The following is a 22,067-nucleotide window of genomic DNA, read 5'->3' on the forward strand; positions in this document are numbered from 1 at the left end:
TTCATTTGGTGGGAGTGCTAATGAAGATCCCAACCAACATCTCACAAAATTCCTGAGAATTTGTGACACTGTGAAGTCCAATGGAGTCCAGGAAGATGCCTATAAACTGCTTTTGTTCCCATTTTCACTTAGGGACAAAGCAGCTAAGTGGCTGGAATCATTCCCAAGGGGGAGTCTAACAACATGGGATGAGGTGGAAAGCAAGTTTCTGGCACGTTTCTACCCCCCACAAAAGGTCAATAGGCTTCGATCTGAGGTTCAGACTTTTAGACAACAAGATGGTGAAACTCTCTACGAGGCATGGGAGAGATTCAAGGATTTGACAAGGAAATGCCCACCAGACATGTTCCATGATTGGGTGCAATTGCATATTTTCTATGATGGACTCTCTTATGAATCAAGGAAGGCTGTAGACCATTCATCAGGAGGTTCATTGAACAGGAAAAAGACTGTGGAAGAAGCCATTGAAGTGATTGAGACAGTGGCTGAGAATGAGTACTACTATGCATCAGAGAGGCACAACACTAAGGGAGTCATGGAGCTGAACCATGTTGATACAATTCTAGCCCAAAACAAGGTGTTTGCCAAGCAACTAGCAGAGCTTACCAGGCAATTAGAAACAAAGCAAGTGGCTGCAATACACACACAAGATCAAGAGGAAGTAAGCATTGAAGGAGGTGATTGGGAAGAGGCCAACTATGTGGGAAACCAACAAAGGCAATCATATGATCCACATTCCAACACTTACAACCCAGGATGGAAAAATCACCCAAACCTTGGGTGGGGGAACCAACAAACCCAACCACAAAACCACAAACCTTACAACCACAACCAACATAACAATTCCACATACCAAAACTCCAACCAAAGATCATACCAAGCCACACAAAACACTTACTCCCAACCATCATATCATGGCCAAAATAATCAACATACCCAACCTAATCCGAACCAACAATTTCAAGATCAATTAAACCGGATAGAAGGAATGATGGCAACCATGAGTCAAGACATAACCGAATTGAAAAGCTTCAGGGATGATGTGAGAGCTACCTTAAGAAACCATGGTGAAAAACTCAAGAGGATGGAGTCTCAAGTAGGAGAGCTATCTCAACAGGCCCCCAAATCAACTGCAGTGTTCCCTAGTGACACAGAAAAGAATCCTAAAGGGGAACAAAAGAGAGTGAGATGGGAAGAATGCAAGGCCATCACCATATTGAAGGAAGTTTCAGAAGAAGAAGGAATCAGGCCCTCAGAGCAGGAGCCAGAAATCTTGAAGGAAGGTGTGGAAGAAGTTAAGCAGGAAAGTGGAACTGAGCAAGCCAAGGAACTGCAAAAAGGCATGCTGGAAATATACCAACCAAAAGCACCATTTCCTCAGAGGTTAGGAGGAGGTGAAAAAGGGAAAACCTATTCAAGGTTTTTAGAGACATTTAAGTCTCTCCATATCAATATTCCCTTTCTTGAGATTCTCCAGCAGATGCCTACACATATCAAGTATTTAAAGGAATTGCTGAGCAAGAAAAGAGTTTTAAAGGGAGGACAAACTGTAATAATGAACAAAGAATGCAGTGCCCTCATCAAGAAGGATATAATCTCTAAGAAAACAGACCCAGGAAGTTTTCATATCCCCTGCATCATAGGGGAAACAAAAATTGACAGAGGATTCTGTGATCTAGGAGCTAGCATAAATGTGATGCCTCTGACTCTTATGAAGAGGCTACAACTGAATGAGGTGAGATCCACTGATGTAATCATACAACTGGCTGACAAAACTCAGAAGCAAGCTGAGGGGGTAGTTGAGAATGTGCTGGTGAAAGTGGGAAACTATTTCTTCCCCACAGATTTTGTCATTTTGGACATGAAAGAAAACTACCTACACCCCATCATTCTGGGGAGGCCATTTCTAGCCACTGCTAGAGCACTCATAGATGTAGAACAAGGAGAGCTAATTTTGAGAATACATGATGAACAGCTCATTTTCAATGTTTTCAAACCTGCATCTGAGCCTGAACCAGAACATGAAAAGCCTAAGGATGAGAGTAGCCATCTGTGTTTGGAGGAAAGCAATCCGGCAGCTGAAACTCTGAAACAGTCCTTGGAAAGCAAACAAGAATTGCAAGAGTTAAAGCCACAAGAATCAATAGAAACAGATCAGAAGGATCCTCCCGGCATAAGGGTCAATGAAGAAAGCTTCAAGAGAAAGGGAAGAATTGTAAAGAAATTGCCAAGAGGGTGGAGAAACAAGAAAATTCCCACTGAAGGTTTCTCTCCGGGAGATGAAGTGATATCAAGTCATTATCTGCCAATCCCACCTGGCCTCAAAACCATTCCTTCCCAGCTCCCTCAAGTGTTCACAATCAGGAAGGTTCTTTCTATGGAACATTTAGAAGTCATGAAGGAATCAAATGGGGACGTTTTCATAGTAAGAGGAGAAGACATCAAGCACTACAATCCACTCTAACAAAGGACAACCGTCAAGCTAGTGACGTTAAAGAAGCGCTTCATGGGAGGCAACCCATGTTTTAGTATCCTTACTCTTTAGTGCTTTGCTTTACATCTAATAAAGCATGGTTTCTTATGCATGAACTTGAATCCTCAGGACAACTATTGATAAAGTGCACTAAACTTTGCATGTAAATTACAATTGGTCTCTAAGTTTGGTGTGCCTGAAGGCACTCCCAAATCTTACTCAAATTGGATTCCATCTTTCATTCAAGGTGCACGACCAAACATTAAGTTTGGTGTTCCTTTTGAACACAGTTTATGAAAAGCAAGAAGTTCCTCTGGATTTAGAAATTCATGACAAGTATACCATTTGCATGTTTTAATACTTTGATTTCAATTACTTTAGGTAGTAAAATTGTTTAGGATCAAAGCGCCAAAGTGACTAGGATTTATTAGAATTATGCACATTCATTAAGGACAACCAACATGGATTTCATGTCATCAGGACACATTACCAAACACTAAGTTTGGTGTCCAGTAATAAGTGTGCATACATACAAAAGTCACGGCTATAAGCTCAGGAAGTCAATCATTGATTTACAATTCAAAAAGAAGAAAAAAAAAAAAAAAAAGACATGTACAAGTACTATTCATTATTCACATGCACTAAAAAAATGATAGCAAATTTTTTTGTTTGTGCAGGTACAAAAGGAAAGATAAAAATGGAGGAAAAAGACAAAGGGGAGGTGCCGTGCTTGGTCAAAAAGGAAGTTCACAAGTCTTTGAAACTAACACATGGGAAAAGGAAGTTCTGCATGAAAAGATAGCTACATGTACAACCTAATGCACTCAGAATACTTCCAAGAAAATGAAAAGCAATTCGTCCTTCTCCCTAATTCATATATTACCATCAAGCCACCCTTCACAAATCACCCTGGCCGTCCAGTCTTCACTTACAAGCACTATAAAGAACCACTTGGGGAACGAGTTCCACACCACCAATTCTCCTTCATGCACATTTTCCTTCATCATAGCATAACTATCTCTTGCCGAAAACAACCTCACCACACTTCCAACAACACTTCTTGCTTCACCTTGTCAACTTTAGCTTGTAACTTACCAAAACCAAAGAACCAATGGCAGCCTCATCTAGCCACAAAAGAAGAAAAGACAAGCAACCAATGGAGGAGAACAGGGAATTCGATGCAAGGAGATACAAATCAGTTTTCCATGAGATTCAAGCCGAATGGATGAGACCTAAAAGGGTACTAGCTGAGGTTCCCTTTGACCTTGAAAAGGATGAGTTCCCAGGTGTTTGGGAGAAGATCAAAAAGAGGAAGTGGGAGCTCCTGACTAAGCCAATCACTAAAATCAACATCAACTTGGTGAAGGAGTTCTATGCAAATGCAGTGAGGGAAGACTCAACCAAGAAACCCACATACAAAAGCTATGTGAGAGGGGTGGAAGTTGACTTCAGTCCCAAAGCAATCATGAAAACTCTTGGCCTGAAAAACATACATTTCAGCCAAGCAGGTTATGAAGAAAGGATGATAGGAGAACCTGACTATACAACTATTGCTGAAGACCTTTGTGCCATCAGAGCTGAATGGGTGAGAAAAACAAGAGGGGCTCCAAGAGTCTTGAGAAGGGGAGACCTAACACCGGAAGCTAAAGGGTGGTATGCAATAGTTAGGAGATCCATCCTACCCACTACAAACTCTTCAGAAATAGTCCCTAAAAGAGCCATCTTGCTACATTGCATTATGGTGGGAGGGGAAATCAAAGTTCATAAACTCATTGCTGAACAGATACAAGAGTTTAGTGAGAAAAGTGACCCTGAATCCTGGCTCCACTTCCCTAGCACCATCATTAGACTATGCATCGATGCCCAAGTACCACTTGAAGATGAAAGACCTAATTGGCTATACCCGGGATTGGCCATAACTGCGTACAGAATGACTCTTGGCCCAACTGCTCCAAGACATACAAAAAGAAGAAAAGAAGAAGGGCAACAAGCGGAAGAAGAGCAAGAAGCGGAACAAGAAGGACAGGAAGGAGAAGACAGAGAAGAAGAGCAAGAAGAGCAAGCAATTCCAGAAAGAAGACAACGAACTCCTAGAGACCCCATGGATATGAGCAGAATGCAGGAAATCATGGAAGGAATGTCTCAACAATACATGAGGTCTCAGGAGAGACAAGAGGACTTTCACCTAAAAATGATGGATATGCAAAGGAACTTTGAATCAAGATTCTTGGATCTGCAAAGGGAACAGAATTTACACTTACAGGAATCCTTCAGCCACATATGCCAACACCAAGATGCCAATGTCTTGGCAATCAAGGAAGCCACCACTTTACAGAATGCAAGATACTCAGTCCAAGCTGATTACAACATCAGTTCGCAAATCAAGCTTAACTACATAGGAGAACATTTACACAAGATGGACCCAGCATTCCCAGCTTTTGATGAGTACTTCAAAGGGAGGAAAGAAGGAGAAATAAACAAGGCAATGATCCTTGAAAAAGGAGTGGAAGAAACAATGAAAAAGGCTGGATTCTGGAAAAAGCTCATAAGAAAAGACAAAGGAAGTTCAAGTGGTCAAAAAGGGGTAGGAAGCAAGAAGAAGCAGGATCCCAAGAATCAAGAAGAACCAAGCAATAAATGAGAGGTGGTCTCTCTCCTTAATAATCAAATGATAATTGGTGAATTGTCTTTATGAGCTTTCTTTCATTATGAGTCATTTAAGTTTTAATGTGAAGTCTCTAGTATGTTTGTCTGTTTATTGCTTTGAATAAAGTGAATGCCTAGATGTTTGGATATAACTCCACCTTCTTAAACAAATGCTTGCCATGCTTGTTCTGTTTCCAAAAATAAAAGAAAAGTTGAACAAAAGTAACTTGGCTCAATTAGTGACAAATCAAGTAGAATTAAGTGGTGGTATGCATGCTTGATTGTTTAGTCAGATCACTGGAAATAGAGTGTAGAATTATCATTTTTTGTGTAGAAATTGAAAACTGTCTATGGATCTTGATGAATAAATGTCTTTGGCCATGAAAAAGAAAGAAAAAGAAGAAGAAAAAGCCACTGAAAAAGGGTAACCAAAAAGCAAAAAAAATTGACAAAATAAGCTAGGCACCAATGGTTTGAACTTCTGAGACAAATGCCTGTGGTGTTTATGTATTAAGGATATGCTTGGATGAATAGGTTCTGAGGAGTGTTTCAACACTCGGTAACTTGGGTTAACTAACCCGGGATTATCAACCAAAAGTCCATTATCAAGAGCAACCTAAATACAAAACATTTAGTCACACAAAGAGGTGCTGGGCACCAATGTCTCAAGAAGAAATGTGAACTAAAATGCCTGGAGTGGATATGTGTAGTGCACTGATAAGAAAAAGAAAATGCCAAAGGCTTGTGCAACACATGACACTAAGCAAACAAGGAGCAAAGAAGCTCTAAGAAAAAGAAAAGAAAAACAAAGAAGAGAAGTGCCAAGGACATAAGAATAACAAGAGGCCATAGCAGTGTTTGATGGATGCAAGGAAAAAGTGATAATCTTACCTGATAAGAATGAAAAAGTGATGCTGCAACTTTCTGCATAAAACCCTTCTGATGAACTTCAAATGCTTGCTAATATAGCCAATGTAATTGCTTTCTGTTTCATACTTTCTTCTCAAATAACTCAGGACTTGCTTAGGGACAAGCAAGTATTAAGTTTGGTGTTGTGATGCCAAGGCATCTTAGGCTAGTTTCACTAGCATTTTTTTGTTAGTTTTAGTTGTTTTATGCATTTTCTTGAGCTTAAAGTAACCAAGAATGGTTAAAAGAATAACAAAGCAATGAACCATCCAAACAGTATGATTTTGATGCAAATTCCATGAGTTTTAGTTATATTACTTGAATGCTATGAATGGAAGATTTCTCATGAAATTTTGCAAGACTTTGATGCAATTGTTTGGATGATTTCAGGGAAGAAGAGGCTAAGCAAGGAAGCAACAAAATCAATAAAGGAAGCTTGAATATCACATGTGGAGTTTAAGTTCCAGTTTAAGCCTAAACTGGAGCTTAAACGCCAGAATCATGAAAGCTAAGAAATGCTGGAATTGAAGTTTAACCTCCAGTTTAACCTTAAACTGCAGGTTAAACGCCAGAAGTGAGAAGGGCACCAAGGGGGGCAGTTCCACGTTTAACCTCCAGTTTAACCTTAAACTGGAGGTTAAACGCCAGAAAGGGGAAAAGCACCAGGGAGCCATTTCCACGTTTAAGCTCCAGTTTGACCTTAAACTGGAGCTTAAACGTGTTCGACCAAGTTTCTCCTCCAGGGTTGCTTTCTCCATTTCCACGTTTAAGCTCCAGTTTAACCTTAAACTGGAGCTTAAACGTGTTCGACACCTCCAGGGCTACCTTTCTCAGCCTCCACGTTTAAGCTCCAGTTTAACCTTAAACTGGAGCTTAAACGTGTTCGACCTCCAGGGCTGCCTTTCTCCCCTTCCACGTTTAAGCTCCAGTTTAACCTTAAACTGGAGCTTAAACGTGTTCGACCTCCAGGGCTGCCTTTTCTATCTCCACGTTTAAGCTTCAGTTTAACCTTAAACTGAAGCTTAAACGTGTTCGACTATATTACCCTCCAGGGCTGCCTTCTTCCATTTCCACGTTTAAGCTTCAGTTTAACCTTAAACTGAAGCTTAAACGTGCTACCACAAAAGGCATCACTGGAAGTGTCTGGCGTTTAAGCTGCAGTTTAAGCTTAAACTGCAACTTAAACGCCACTCTTGGAAAAGGTTTCTGGGCCAAAAATATTGCGGTTTAAGTTAGTATTTGAGCACAAACATTAACTTAAACTTACTCTGGTATGAAACCCAATTGAATATCATGGTTTATGGGATTTGGGCCTGAAGGATTGATGAGTCTGAAATTTCAATTTATTGAGTCATGTGTCATTATTTGATTATCACTAAGTTGGCTCAATGAATGTTACAGAATTTGGATCAACAGCCTCATCAAGATTATGGATCATAAACCCAAGGCAAAAGGAAAGCAGGGAGAGGCCTCAAAGCCCAAGAAACACAACAGAAGCTCAATATAGAAAGTGTATAAATAGGATAGAATTTAAGTTAGAAAGGACTTTTACCTTTTCATTTAGCTAGTTTTCATATCTTTGTAATTGAATTCAGAGCTATGACTCACTAAACCTCCTTTCATTGGGTTAGGGAGCTCTATTGTAATTCAATGAATCAATAATAGTTTATCTTCTTCTTCAATCTTTTCTCTTGAATTTTGTTAGAAAGCTTCTCGATCTAATTCCATTGGGTAGTTGTCTTGGGAAAGAAACTACCCATAATTGGAATCCTTCGGAACCTTGGGAAAGGAATGGAGGATTCATGCTAGAGAAGCTTTCTCACAGTGAATTGGATTGGGGTTTGGATGGATATTGTGACATGTAATCCTACCAAATTGTGGTTCATGAAACTGTGTGGTATAATCAGTGATCGAGCATCATCTCTTCTTATGAACATTTAAACCAAGGGATTGGGAATTTGTTTGTTTTTAGAGAGAATTGGTGAGCCAAGGGATTGGGAGCCAATCATATAAGATTGCCAAGCAAAGTTCAATGAACGCATTGGTTGAGGAAGAGATAAACATGTTTTGATTCGGAGATCTCAATATCTCCTATAACCCAATGAATTCCCATTTCTGATTTCCACTTTCTCTTTACATTCTGCAACTCAATTCATGCAATCACCCCCATTCCCTTTTAATTTCAGCAATTTAGCTTCTGCTCTTTAATTCATGCAATTTAAGATTCCGCCATTTAAATTTCTTGTCATTTACGTTTCCCGCCAATTTTACATTCCGCAAGTCTCATCTAAATCTTGATTCCGCTCAACTAGAACACACTTCTAATCCGAATTGCTCACTCAACCAATCCTTGTGGGATTCGACCTCACTCTATTGTGAGTTTTTACTTGACGATAACCGGTGCACTTGCCGGAAGGAATTTTGCCGATCGTGCAATTTCCTAAATCGTAGCATAACAAGTTTATGCGCATCAACATATTCTTGCCTTCTGCATAATGCTAGCTTCAAGCATTTAGATAAACTAGTTAACTATTCGGCTATTTTCTAGTTTTTGGTTTTATTGCTTTTGAAAAAGAAAAGGATTTCACATATAATTTGTTGCACAAGAAACATTGGCAAGGAACTAAGTTTGGTGTTCACACACCAAAGTAAGTCCAAGAGCCCACACATAATCTTTGTAGATTAATTGGATACCTAAAGGAGTTGAAAAGCCGGCAACATTTGAGGAGTATGCAGGAAAATAGCCAACAAATCAAGGAACATTTGCATTATGACTTACAAGGAGCAAACGGAAGGAAGAATGGAAAGCTGCAACCCAACAGGTTGTATTTATACTTGATCCTTGTTTATTGTGTAATGATTTAATTCAGAAATTTCTTTATGTCTGGCTGGAATGATCATTTAGTTGCAAGTGGAAGTACATGCTAAAGAAAGCTATTTGTATAATCTTAGCTTAAAAAGTTATCTGCAGAATAATTGTCATCCTTCATTTGCTTAAATTTTGTTTTGTTCCCCATGTTGTTTGAGTAAAAGAGAGATGATTGATTTAGAAAAGTAAGTGTTCAATGTTGCAAAAGTTAGAATGAAAGTTAGTGGTGGTATGTGCTTGATTCAATTGATAGCTCATACAATAATTGCTGCATAATGACATGTTACTTGAAGCTTAAGCTAGTTTGCTGCTATGATCCTTCAACTAATGAAAATCCCTTGAAAATAAATCAAAAGAGAAAGAAAAAGAAATAGAAAAAGCAAAAAAAGTGGCAAAGAAACAAATAATAAGGCTAGACACCAATAGCTTGGACCCTAGGACACATGCCTGTGGTGTTTTTTTACTAGGATATGCTTGGACAAGTAAGTTCTAAGGAGTATTTCAAAACTTGGCCACTTAGATCAACTGATTTGGGATTGCCAACTGAAAGTCCACAATAAAGAGCAACCTAGCTACAAAACACTTAGTTATCCAAAGAGATGCTGGACATCAATGATCCTAGGAGGAAACAAAGTGAGCCATGTGTCTGTGGTGAAGAAATGTTGAGTGAAATTAAGCCAAAGGCCACCACAACATTTGCCACCAAGCCTTCAATGAGTAATAAGCTCTCTAAACAAAAGAAAGAAGAAAGAAAATTAACAAGGCAAACAAGCAAAATGTAAGGCATTGTAGCAGCAACCTTAGTGAACCCTTAAGGAAACATTGTTTGTTTTGACAGCAAGTAATAAATGAGCCACTTTTGATCTGCTTGAAACCCCATGAACCTAGTTCAACTATCTGCTTAATAAGGACATATATACTTCCCTATTTCATTCTATCTTCTCTTATGTTTTAATGCTTGCTTGGGGACAAGCAAGTTTTAAGTTTGGTGTTGTGATGACAAGTCATCTTAGCCTAGTTTTACTAGTCTTTTTCTTTAGTTTTATTAGGTTTCATGCAGTTTCTTGCATTATAAGTAAGTAATTTGGAATGGAATTGCATAGTTTCTTTGAATCAATCAATCACTATTTAATTGATACTAAATCATGAGGTTTAAGCTAAATTTAATTGATTTTTAAATGATTTATAAACCTTGTGAATTTGGTGATACTTTGATTTGTTGTTTTGATTACTTGTAGGTGAAGAAAAAAAGAAAACAAGAAAGCGTGGCCTAAGAAGCGTGGCCCAAGGAAGAAAAGAATGTAGCAAATGCAACAAAGAAGTGTGGCACAACAAAGGAGGGAAGAATGATGCTCCGCTCCCCTTGAGAGCATTATCGGGCTTCATCCAAGAAAAAAGTTTGATAATGAAGGCTACAAGGTTTGAACCCATGACCCAAGGGAGGGAAGGAGTGCTCCTTGCAAGGAAAATAAGCCAAAATTGGCCAAAATGCTCCCAGCAAGTCTCGAACACAGAGGCTTCACTAACAAAGCAAGGAAGCTGCACTCTTAGCACCACTTGAGCGCTACCCTGATGATATCCAAGACTTGGCACGCGAAATATTTTAAGGGACCAAGCCAAGGCCCAACACAAGCAAGGGATGCTCTGCTCTTTCCAAGAGCAGAGCGCTACTTTCCCACACTCCTCATTACTTGCGCAACATGACACGGGCAGAGGGAGCTTGGTGCGCACAAGATTCCAACACAAGCCACAATGCTCCGCTCCCCACAAGAGCAGAGCATCCTCCTGGGAGCAACACTTGGGCTGGAAATTTAATTAAAAATCCAATTAAATACAACTCTTCACCAAATTAAAGAGCCCACCCAAATTCTTAAATCCAAGAATAGAAAGTGTATAAATAGAAGCTAGTTTGATTTAGAATGCACCTTTTACTTCATTTTTAAACTTTTACATTTTTGCTTCCTAGAATTTCCATTTTTGTAATTTTGAGCTTTTACTTTAAATTTGGATCTTAGAGGATTGGGAAGGAGAATTGATCTCTCTTCTTCCTTGTTCTTGCTTGATCACTCTTTACTTTTTGTTTGGATCTTGGGTGAAGAATTGAAGAACTTCTATTTCAATCTCACCTTGAGATCTCTTGCTTTAATGTTCTGCATAATTGAATTTCAATTTCTGTTTACTGCTTCATCTTATACTCTTCTGCAATTTACTTTTTCATTTTCTTTTGCAATTGTTCTTGTTGGATCAAAGAAGGATTTGAGATCTAGACTTGTTTTCTAGTCTCTTCCACTCCTGAGATCTTCAACCTTCTTTTAAATTGCTGCAATTAAGCATCAGTCACTTTCTGTTTTAATTCCTCTGGCATTTCTACTTTTCTATTTAGATCTACTTTACTTCAATTCACCTTCTACTCTTCTGTTTAATTGCAATTCACTTGTCCTTGCTTAAATTTTGCAATCCCAATTCCCAATTCCTTTTATAATTCAAGCAATTTACATTTCTTACACTTTAAGATTCAGCCATTTACATTTCATGCAATCTAAGTTTCTGCAATTTACATTACTTGTTCTTTAAGATTCAGCACTTTTATTTTATGTTCTCTTTAGATTTACTGCAATTCTTCCCTCTCCCTTTACAATTCATGCAATTTAGCTTCTGTCAATTATAAACCACTCAACCAATACTTGATTCTCTTGACTAAATCAACCACTAAACTAAAAATTGCTCAATCCTTCAATCCCTGTGGGATCGACCTCACTCATGTGAGTTATTGTTACCTGATAAGACCCAGTCCACTTACCGGTGAGTTTTGTGTTGGATCGTTTTTCACACATCAAAGCCTTTGAGTAGCTTCAAACAGGTTTTCAGGCTCCTGGGGTGACGAATATGATAATATTTTCCAGGATCCCAAACTTTGCTTTTAAATCCGCCTTCGTCTTGGTCTATATTTTTCCATCCAGGTGGTTTAGAAATTAGATTCTCACCAAGAAGACCAAACATTTTCCGAGATCTATTCGATTGAACATGATACCAATCCGTGCACTTCGAGTTGAAGCGTGGAACCTTATTGATCCTTGTGCACCAGCTCTGAGTAGAGCCATTTCCCTCTTACTCTTAAAGCCGCAGAGAGCTCTAAGCTGGCCATCTGTTTGAAGCAAACCATATTCAAGTGGAAAAATAAAGTTAAAGGTTAAGGATTGTACCCACTTGAAGCTTATATTGGGTGGTAATGGCCTTGGGATAGGTGTTTCCAATGGTTCTGAAAGTTCTACTCCCTTGTAATCTTGTGTGAATTCCTCCACTTCTTTGCAAAATTCTTCAAATGCAACCACGTCTTGATCAAAGTCTTCGACATCTTCCGCATCACTCAAGTCATAAGTTGGAGGTTGAGAAAAATCTACCTCGACATCATCTTCGTATTCACTTGGATAAGGTTCTTTAATCTCAGAGAATTCACTTGCGGATGCAAGTTCATTACTAGGAGAACTTGACTTGAGGCAATCATCATCAAGGAAACGTGCATCTTGGGTTATTCCGTCTAGTTCTTCATGAAACACCTGCTTTGGGGGTTGTGCACTATCCTCCTTAGCATCAATTGTAACGTCCTTGACGGAATTCTTTACAACTCTGGATTCCCATGGAGGTTCAGCATCTCCTAAATCTTCAATCAGTACTTCTTCTTCTTGGGTAATTTGAGCTTCCTTCAATTGTTCCAGAACAAAGTAATGCTCATTACTGCCCTCTGGGGTTTCTAGCGTCTTCTTCATGCTACGTTCGTCATTAGATTCTCCACAAAAAGCTATTGGAGTTCCTTGAGTGTCTAAACGTCTGGAAGACAATTGATGTATTGCTTGCTCCAGCTGATGAAGGGTTGTGTGAAGTTGATCTAATGTTTCCTTGAGGCGAACCTGTGATTCTCGAGGTGATGGATTTGGACATGGTACATAGGAAAGTGGTGCTGTTTGGGAGTAATTGGATTGGAATTGGGGTAAATAAGGATTGTATGGTAGTGAATGGTGAAAAGGAGCTTGTGAGTGTGGTGGTTCAAAGTTATGTTGAGAGGATGGTCTATCGGCACAGGGTGGGGCTTGTTGGTAGTTACAAGGTTTTCCACCATATCTATTAGCTTGGTTTGCATTGTATAATGGTCTTTGTCCATGATATCTTGGACGGTGTTGTTGCCTAAAGGGTTGATCAAATCCTCTTGGCTCCATCCATCTTTGATTTCTCTGACCTTGATGCATGTTCCTGCTATAACTTTCGTTCCCTTCAACAATATTAGAACCAAACTCAAAGCGAGAGGGGTGAGAATTCAAAGTAGCTAAAAGAGGTAAAAAGGAAAAACAAAAACAATTAAACAAATAAAAGGAAAATATTTACAATAATCAATAATAAGGCACACGATTGCAGTTCCCCGGCAACAGCGCCATTTTGAAGAGGTTAGAAAGCACAAAAGTGTGTTAATTAAGTGTGTTAGATAAGCATCAATTGAATCCATATTTTATGATATGTATTATGCTCAATTTAGGTGATTTATTCAATCCTTCACTCACTTATTCATGTAAATTGCATGGTTTTATTTTCCCATCCACCCTAGCCACGCGACCACGTGCCCCACGCGTTCGCGTGGATTCAAATTTACTAACCCCCAGTGACGCAAAACCCTACTCGTCGCCCCCCCATTCCCCTTCTTCTTCCTTTCTTCTCTACAACCCACCCGCCAACCACCACCACTCCCAGCCAAACCACCTTCAACCGCCGCACCACCCTCGACCACCCAGCCACGACCGCAACGCCACCCCCCTTCTTCCTTCCCTCTCTTTCTTCTCTTTCTCTTCTCTTCTTCCCTCCACCACCACTGCCCCCCTCCGCGACCACCACCCTCTACCGCGCCCTCACCACCGCGCCTCCCACCACCAACGCCCACCCCCTCCCTTCTTTCCCCCTTAACCTCCCCTCCCTGCACCCCAGCCCTCACCCAACACCACAACACCATCCCTGCCGCCACCAAGGTTTGCCGCTGCACCATCCTATGCCGCCGCAGCACCACCACAACCACATCCCCGCCATCTCTCAGTTCCTGAGCTTAGTTCATACGCCTACCAGGTTCCGCCAAACGCCACCTTTCTTTCATTCATAGTTATTTGCATATTTTTTTCAGTTTATGTTTAAATTTAGGATAGTTAGAGATGTATGTTGTAGTGGATTCTAGGTGGTTAGGTAGCTAAGATGTGGTTAATGGATTTAGGCCTGATTAATTACGCTGTTCTTGCTACTTGTTTTATAATTTTTGCAATTCTGCTGTTGCTGTGATGTTAGTTTTGTTCATATGATGTTCTTACTGTTCATGCTGCTATTGCGACTGCTCTTTCATGTTCATATTATTTATATCTATTTGCAGTTTGTTTTAATTCATATGAACTATTCTGCTTGCTGTTTATTACTCGGGAACATCCAATTTTAGCCGGAATGCTGTCCAATTTTCTGTAAATCATTTTGATTCTCATTCATATATTGGTTCTGCCATTTTCAATTTTGCATTCCTTAGCTCTTCCCAAACTAATTCATGAATGCACGGGCCAGCATTCTTATTCCTCTATTTTTCGGGTTAATAAATCACATTATTGTTGATTAGATTTCACTTTTTCGCTATTTCTATATCTATATGAATCATCAACAACTTGATTTCCTTGCTTGAATATGAGTTGTCTGTTGCTTAAAATTGTGAAATTCTTGTTGCTTAGAAACCAATCATCATGCCACTTACTCTGACTTTCTTTTTACTAACTCACTGATTTCCACTTTCTAACATCTTTTTCAAATTTAACCACTTTTAACTTTCTAAACTTACCTCTTTGCTTTTTAACTAACTCCTTCAACTTTTTACTTCATGGCATGATTATTGTTTTTCCTAGTTAACAGATATTTTACTTATAACATATTTTGGATTGTAATTTCTCATCTCAGCTTTTTAACTCCGAAACAATCCAAAATGCACAATTATTCAACTCATTTCATAATTCTACTGCTCCTTTGCCACTTTGTGCTCCTTTTTATCTTAATGCATACTTAATTCTACTGCCCCTCTTTTATTCTCAGGCCACTACCGAGACTCCAGCAGCCCATCCTTCCAATGATGACACTCCTTCACACCCGGCTTGAGTGAGCATCGAGGACGATGCTTTATTTTAAGTGTGGGGAGGTCGCCATCTCTGGCGTATTTTTTTGGTGAACCACTATAGACTCCTTTATTTTATTTTGGTTATTTTTCTGTATTTTTATCTTTATTTTTATTTTTTTATCTTTCAGTACTTATACATTGTTCTTTTCATGTGTTTTTACCTTTATTTCTGCATTTTGCACCTTAGTTCATATTCTAGCCATTTAGTTTAGTTGCAATTCTAACTTGTTAGTTATAGAATATGTGGATTAATTAGTATAGTTTACCCTTTTAGCATATGATAGTTTGGTTTAAATTGAAAATAAAAAGGAAGTAAACTAGAAACTTTAACATAATCAAAACAATCCACACCTTGTATATAGAACATAACATGATAGTTAGTTAACAACATTTCATCAAGGAGGAACACTAAAACTTTAAAGCCACCCAAGAAATTTTACATTGAGAATAATGGGAACCCTTAATTTCTACTTGCATGACATGTATAACTGATATATGAGCTAGAGAACACACAGCCTGTGAGTTTTGAGCTTAATTGTATGGTTACATTCAAACCATAATTTTTATTCCTGTGTGTTTTGCCCTTCTTTTTTATTCTGATGTTCTTTGCTTTGTTTTAATCTATATGTCCAATATAGAATATAGATACATACTAAGAGATGATTGAGGCCATTGCTTGAAATATTTGCTCACTTATCCCAAATTAGCCTACCTTTTACATCACCCTTGTTAGCCCCCTTGAGCTTTTTAAATCCCCTCTTGTTCTATAAACCACATTACTAGCTTTTTAAATCCCCCCTTGAGCTTTTTAAATCCCCTTTGAGTAGCTTCAAATAGGTTTTCAGGCTCCCAAGATGACGAATATCAGAATATTTTCCAGGATCCCAAACTTTGCTTTTAAATCTGCCTTCGTCTTGGTCTATATTTCTCCATCCGGGTAGTTTAGAAATTAGATTCTCACCAAGAAGACCAAACGTTTTCCGAGATTCATTCGATTGAACATGATACCAATCCGGGCACTTCGAGTTGAAGCGTGGAACCTTATTGAACCTTGTGCACCAGCTCTGAGTACGAGCCATTTCCCTCTTACTCTTAATGCCGCAGAGAGCTCTAAGCTGGCCATCTGTTTCAAGCAAGCCATATTCAAGTGGAAAAATAAAGTTAAAGGTTAAGGATTGTACCCACTTGAAGCTTGTATTGGTTGGTAATGGCCTTGGGATAGGTGTTTCCAGTGGTTCTGTAAGTTCTACTCCCTTGTAATCTTCTGTGAATTCCTCCATTTCTTTGAAAAATTCTGCAAATGCAACCACGTCTTGATCAAAGTCTTCGACATCTTCCGCATCACTCAAGTCATAAGTTGGAAGTTGAGAAAAATCTACCTCGACATCATCTTCGTATTCACTTGGATAAGGTTCTTCAATCTCAGAGAATTCACTTGCGGATGCAAGTTCATTACTAGGAGAACTTGACTTGAGACAATGATCATCAAGGAAACGTGCGTCTTGGGTTATTCCGTCTAGTTCTTCATGAAACACCTGCTTTGGGGGTTGTGCACTATCCTCCTTTGCATTAATTGTAACGTCCTTGACGGAATTTTTCACAATTCTGGATTCCCATGGAGGTTCAGCATCTCCTAAATCTTCAATCAGTATTTCTTCTTCTTGGGTAATTTGAGCTTCCTCCAATCGTTCCAGAACAAAGTTATGCTCATTACTGCTCTTTGGGGTTTCTAGTGTCTCCTTCATGCTACGTTCGTCATTAGATTCTCCATATAAAGCTATTGGAGTTCCTTGAGTGTCTAAACGTCTGGAAGACAATTGATGTATTCCTTGCTCCAGCTGATGAAGGGTTGTATGAAGTTGATCTACTGTTTTCTTGAGGCGAGCTGATGAATGAACTCTCGACGGTTTAGAATTTATCTAATGGAGTCTCATTGTGAAGTATAGTTTCCAAACCAATCAAGAATCCTTTCATACAAAAATTTTGGTTGTCACAAGTAACAAACCCCAAATAAGAAATAACCGGAGTATTTTGGACTCCGGGTCGTCTCACGAGGAATTAAAATGAAGTGTTCAATTATTGGGTATGAAGATCAAGGGGGGTTTTGATTTGATAAGAGGGCAAGAAATTAAATGACAATAAAGTAAAATGAGCAAGTAACTAAAGAAAGCAAGTAATAAAAAGAGACATTCATGGCAAAGATTGAGATCATAGGCTTTCTATCCTAGTCATGCAATGATTAATTCATCTTATTTAGTTAACTCCAACAAATAGGGAGAATGTCAAACAAGATTAATCAATCATACCACAATAATAACAAAAATTTATCTTATTACGTCATCTCCAACATTGGAAGAAGGTATCATATTATCTTCTATGAGAGAAAGTCTAACAAGACTAGCTAATCTCAATCCAAAAGTCCTAATCAACTCACTAATTTAATTAGCAAAAGATTAGCGTCAATGGAAACAATATTCCAAAAGTCCTAATCAACTCACTAATTAAATTAGCAAAAGATTAGCGTCAATGGAAACAATATTAGCTAACAACTCTAGATCACCAACATGAGTTGGGTTTTCATGACTCAAGATTGCCTAATTACTCTCTCCAAGCCAAGAATGCTCAAAAATCTACTCTAAAATCCAACCAAGCATTTTATCAAACACTTGGAAGGCATACATGGAAAGATTAGTAAATGAGCAAGAATAGTAAAATCTACCAACTACCAATTGCAAGAAAACAAGATCACAACTCAAATCAACAATAAAAGAACATGGAAACTTAAAATTGCATTAAAGAAAATTAAGATCCAACAATTGTTTATAAACATAAAAGCAACAAAATAAAAGAAATGACAAGTAAAACTAGAAGAATAGAGATGTAATAACAAGAAATTAAAAGGGAGAACTAAATCAAAACAAGAATTAAAACTTGGATCCAAGAAGAATTAACTAAAACTACCCTAAAATCTAGAGAGAGGAGAGAGCTTCTCTCTCTAGAATTCTACCCTAAAACATGATGAAAAACTAAACTATGACTACTTGGTTCATTTTCCCTTCAATCCTTGGGTTCAATAGCATCAGAAATGGGTTGGATTGGGCCCAAAATGAGGTGCAAAATCGCTAGGGGCGATTTCAATAAAGTGGGCCACGGACAGCATCGGCGCGTGCGCACAAAGTGCGCGTGCGCGCCCCTGAACGCAAAGCAACATATGGCAAAATTTATATCATTTCGAAGCCCCGGATGTTAGCTTTCCAACGCAACTGGAACCGCCTCATTTGGACCTCTGTAGCTCAAGTTATGGTCGTTTGAGTGCGAAGAGGTCGGACTTGACAGCTTTACGGTTCCTTCATTTCTTCATGAGTTCTCCCACTTTGCATGCTTTTCTCCTCACTTCTTCCATCCAATACTTGCCTTATGAACCTGAAATCACTCAACAAACACATCAAGACATCGAATGGAATCAAAGTGGATTAAAATCACCAATTTAAGGGCCTAAAAAGCATGTTTTCACATTTAAGCACAAATCAAGGGAGAATTGCAAAACCATGCTATTTCATTGAATAAATGTGAGAAAAGGTGATAAAATCCCCCAAAATAAGCACAAGATAAACCACAAAATCAGGGTTTATCAAATCTCCCCACACTTAAACCAAGCATGTCCTCATGCTAAGAATAAAGAAGGACAAGAAAAGGGTATGAACATTTATTCAATGCAAATAAACTATATAAACCTATCTACATGCATGCAACTAAATGCAAAATGATTCTACCTACTTGGTTAAAAGTAAATCATTCCCCAAGAAAATATATAAGTAAGTAGGGAAAAGGTCATATGACGACTCACAAACTCTACCAATTCAAATATCAAAATGAAGTTCAAATAGACTTGCAAGAAGAAAGCTCATGAAAGCCAGGAACAAGGAATTAAGCATCGAACCCTCACCGAAAATGTATCCGCTCTAGTCGCTCAAGTGTATAGGGTCGATTCACTCAATTCTCTTCTACTCATGCTTTCTAAGATTTATTTTTCATCTAACAATCAACAATTATTCAATGCATGCATACATTCATCATGAGGACTTATTCATAGGTTGTAATGGGGCTAGGGTCAAGGTAGGGATGCATATGGTCAAGTGAGCTTGAAATTTGTATCTTTGATTAGCCTAAGCTCTCACTAAACACATATAACAACCTATGCAATTCTAATACACAACCTAGCTACCCATGATTCCCACTTTTTCACATACTCATGCATTCTCTTTAATTCACATTCTATATGCATTGATTTTATTGAACTTTACTTTGGGGCATTGTTGTCCCTTTTTATTTCTTTTTCTTTTTTTTTTCTATTGTTTTTTTCTTTATTATTATATTTTTTTATATCTTTTTTTTTTCTATACACATTTTTTTTAAGTATATACAAACGTACCAATGCATATGGTTTTACATATAGTGCATGAATATGTACCCAATTCCCAATATTTTTAACAAAAATACAAAATACACTTTTACCTCAACCAATGTCTCAAGTTTTCCATACCCAAATGATACACACTCTCACTAGCCTAAGCTAATCAAAGATCTAAATTAAGGACATTTATTGTTTTTCACTTAAGGGTAGTGATGTGCTAATATTAAGAACAAAAGGGATTAAATAGGCTCAAATTTGGCTAACAATGGTTGATGAAAGGTAGGCTATTTGGCTAAGTGAGCTATATGAAATGATGGCCTCAATCATATAAATGCATGTATACATGGAATAATGGACATAAAGAATCAAACAAATCAAAGATTACAATCATAGAGGGAGAATAATGCACACAAGAATGAAAATAAGTGGTTATAAGATGTAACCACACAATTAGGCTCAAAACTCACATGCTTGTGTTCTTAGCTCAAAAACCATGTTCCAAAATAAATTCTTTCAAGCAAGTTCAATAAAAAAAATTTTTCAAATTGGTAGGGTGCCCTAAAAATAATTTTTCTTGGGAAAGAAATCATCACCCTAACCAAGTAGTCCTAACATAAAAAGAAATGATAGAATATATACAAATTCTAACTAACATGCAACCTATCATGCAATACAACAACTAATCTAACAAAGACAAAAATTAAAAAATTGGTGTTGAAAAAAGAAAATGGTTACCCATGGAGGTCGGTCGGACGACCTCCCCACACTTAGAAATTTGCACCGTCCTCGGTGCATGCAAAGAAGAGCAAGGTGGACGGGTTGCTACAATTGATGAGCTCTTTCAAAAGGTTGTGCGGGTGGACTTGTTTGTTGCCCCATTTAGACGCTTTTCCATCCCTTTCCTTCTTGGTGGCCAACCTAAAAGGAAAGAGAAAGAAAGGAAATTAAGCCTACAACAAAGATATCAAAGCAATAGAGCATAGGCGGGGGCTAATGCCAAATAAGAGCATGGTTCTCTACTACATGGTAGCTACAACATGTGAGTGAGAAAGTAATTCAAGCAAAGGCATATTAACTAATACTTGATGCAAGAACAAGATAAAGCATAGGCAAATGACATGAAGAGCATGTTGCATCAAGCTTAAACAAGAAATAGTGGGTTATGAAAAACATGCAAGCTCATATCAATGCACAAAGGATACAAGGATCATCAAGGGTTAAGCATTGAATTAGAAATTTCATCACCCAACAATATCAAACAAGTTAAGTAGCACCAAGATTAACCAAGAAATTCTCAACAATTGAGTAAGAAAATTCAACACCATTATTAAAATAAGAAACTTAGAAAATAAAATAAGAGCAAGCTATAAAAACAAAATTAAAATACAATAATTGAAAGTAAGCAAATGCAATAAAAGAAATTGGAAGAGAAGAGAAAGAAAAAAAAATTTTTTTTTAATTTTTTATTTTATTTTATTTATATATATATTTTTTTATTTTTTTTAAATTTTTAAATTTTAAATTTTTTGTTTTTAAAAAAAAATTTTAAGAGAGGAAGAAAAAGAAAAAGAAGAAAAAAATAGAAAGAAAGAAGAAGAGAAGAAAAAAGAAGGAGAAAAGAGAAAGGAGGAAAACAGGGTGCAAATCCGTGCATATGCGCCATGCGTGCTTAAGCACGGATGCAGCAGGTACAATCCGCGCGCGCGCCATGCGTGCTTGGGCGCGGATGCGACAGGGACAATTGGCGCGCGCGCGCCATGCGTGCTTACGCGCGGATCGCCCGGCACAAAGTAGGCATAAAGTGGGCACAACTCTCTAGTTTTTGTACCAGGAGTGTGATATGCACCACTCGCGCGCGCGCGCACTGCGCGCTTGGGCGCCGATTCCCATTTTTTTTTTTTCAAAGAAGCACAAAAACAGAATTTAATACTCTCCTAATCTATAAACATTCTAAAGCAATCAAAAATCAAATTTAACAACAAATCTTTTTGGTTTTTGAAAAATTTTCAAATACACTAGAAACAAAACTTATACTACAAGCAAAATGTAACCTAACAACAACTATTCTAATCAAAGCATGAATGTAACAAACAACCTATCAAAAAAAGAAAAATGCATAGGAGTATAGAAAATAAGAAGAACTACCTACAATGGCAACTCCAATCACTTATTAACCAAATCTAAAAGAGAGTGGAAAGAGTTTACCATGGTGGGGTGTCTCCCACCTAGCACTTTTAGTTTAAGTCCTTAAGTTGGACATTTGGGAAGCTCCTTGTTATGGTGGCTTGTGCTTGTACTCATCTTGATACCTCCACCAATGCTTGGACTTCAAGTAAGCTCCAAAATTCAAAACTAATGGCACCAAGCTTTGATGAAGTTCTATACAAGCTAAGGGCTTCCAAAATTGATTTTCATCTATTCCCGGATCCCAAATCTTGTTTCTACACCCATCTTCAAGTTGATCATCACAATTCCAATTGGGTGAGAAGTGATCCGAATTCTCAAGTGAACACCAAAGCATCTTCCTAGACCCTTTTAGTTGAGAATTATACCAATCATTGCACTTGAACTTTGA

At 38.1% G+C, this 22,067-nt stretch overlaps 1 non-coding gene across 1 annotated transcript; it reads right to left on the reverse strand.

Annotated features, from left to right (window-relative positions):
- Positions 1 to 241: 241 nt before the first annotated feature.
- Positions 242 to 345, reverse strand: LOC112752382 (small nucleolar RNA R71). Its single transcript, XR_003176821.1, has one exon. It is a non-coding gene; the product is annotated as a small nucleolar RNA R71 (small nucleolar RNA).
- Between the last annotated feature and the right edge of the window lie 21,722 nt (positions 346 to 22,067).

The sequence above is a fragment of the Arachis hypogaea genome, chromosome 15 (genome assembly GCF_003086295.3).
Source record: "Arachis hypogaea cultivar Tifrunner chromosome 15, arahy.Tifrunner.gnm2.J5K5, whole genome shotgun sequence".
Classification (NCBI taxonomy): Eukaryota; Viridiplantae; Streptophyta; class Magnoliopsida; order Fabales; family Fabaceae; genus Arachis; species Arachis hypogaea.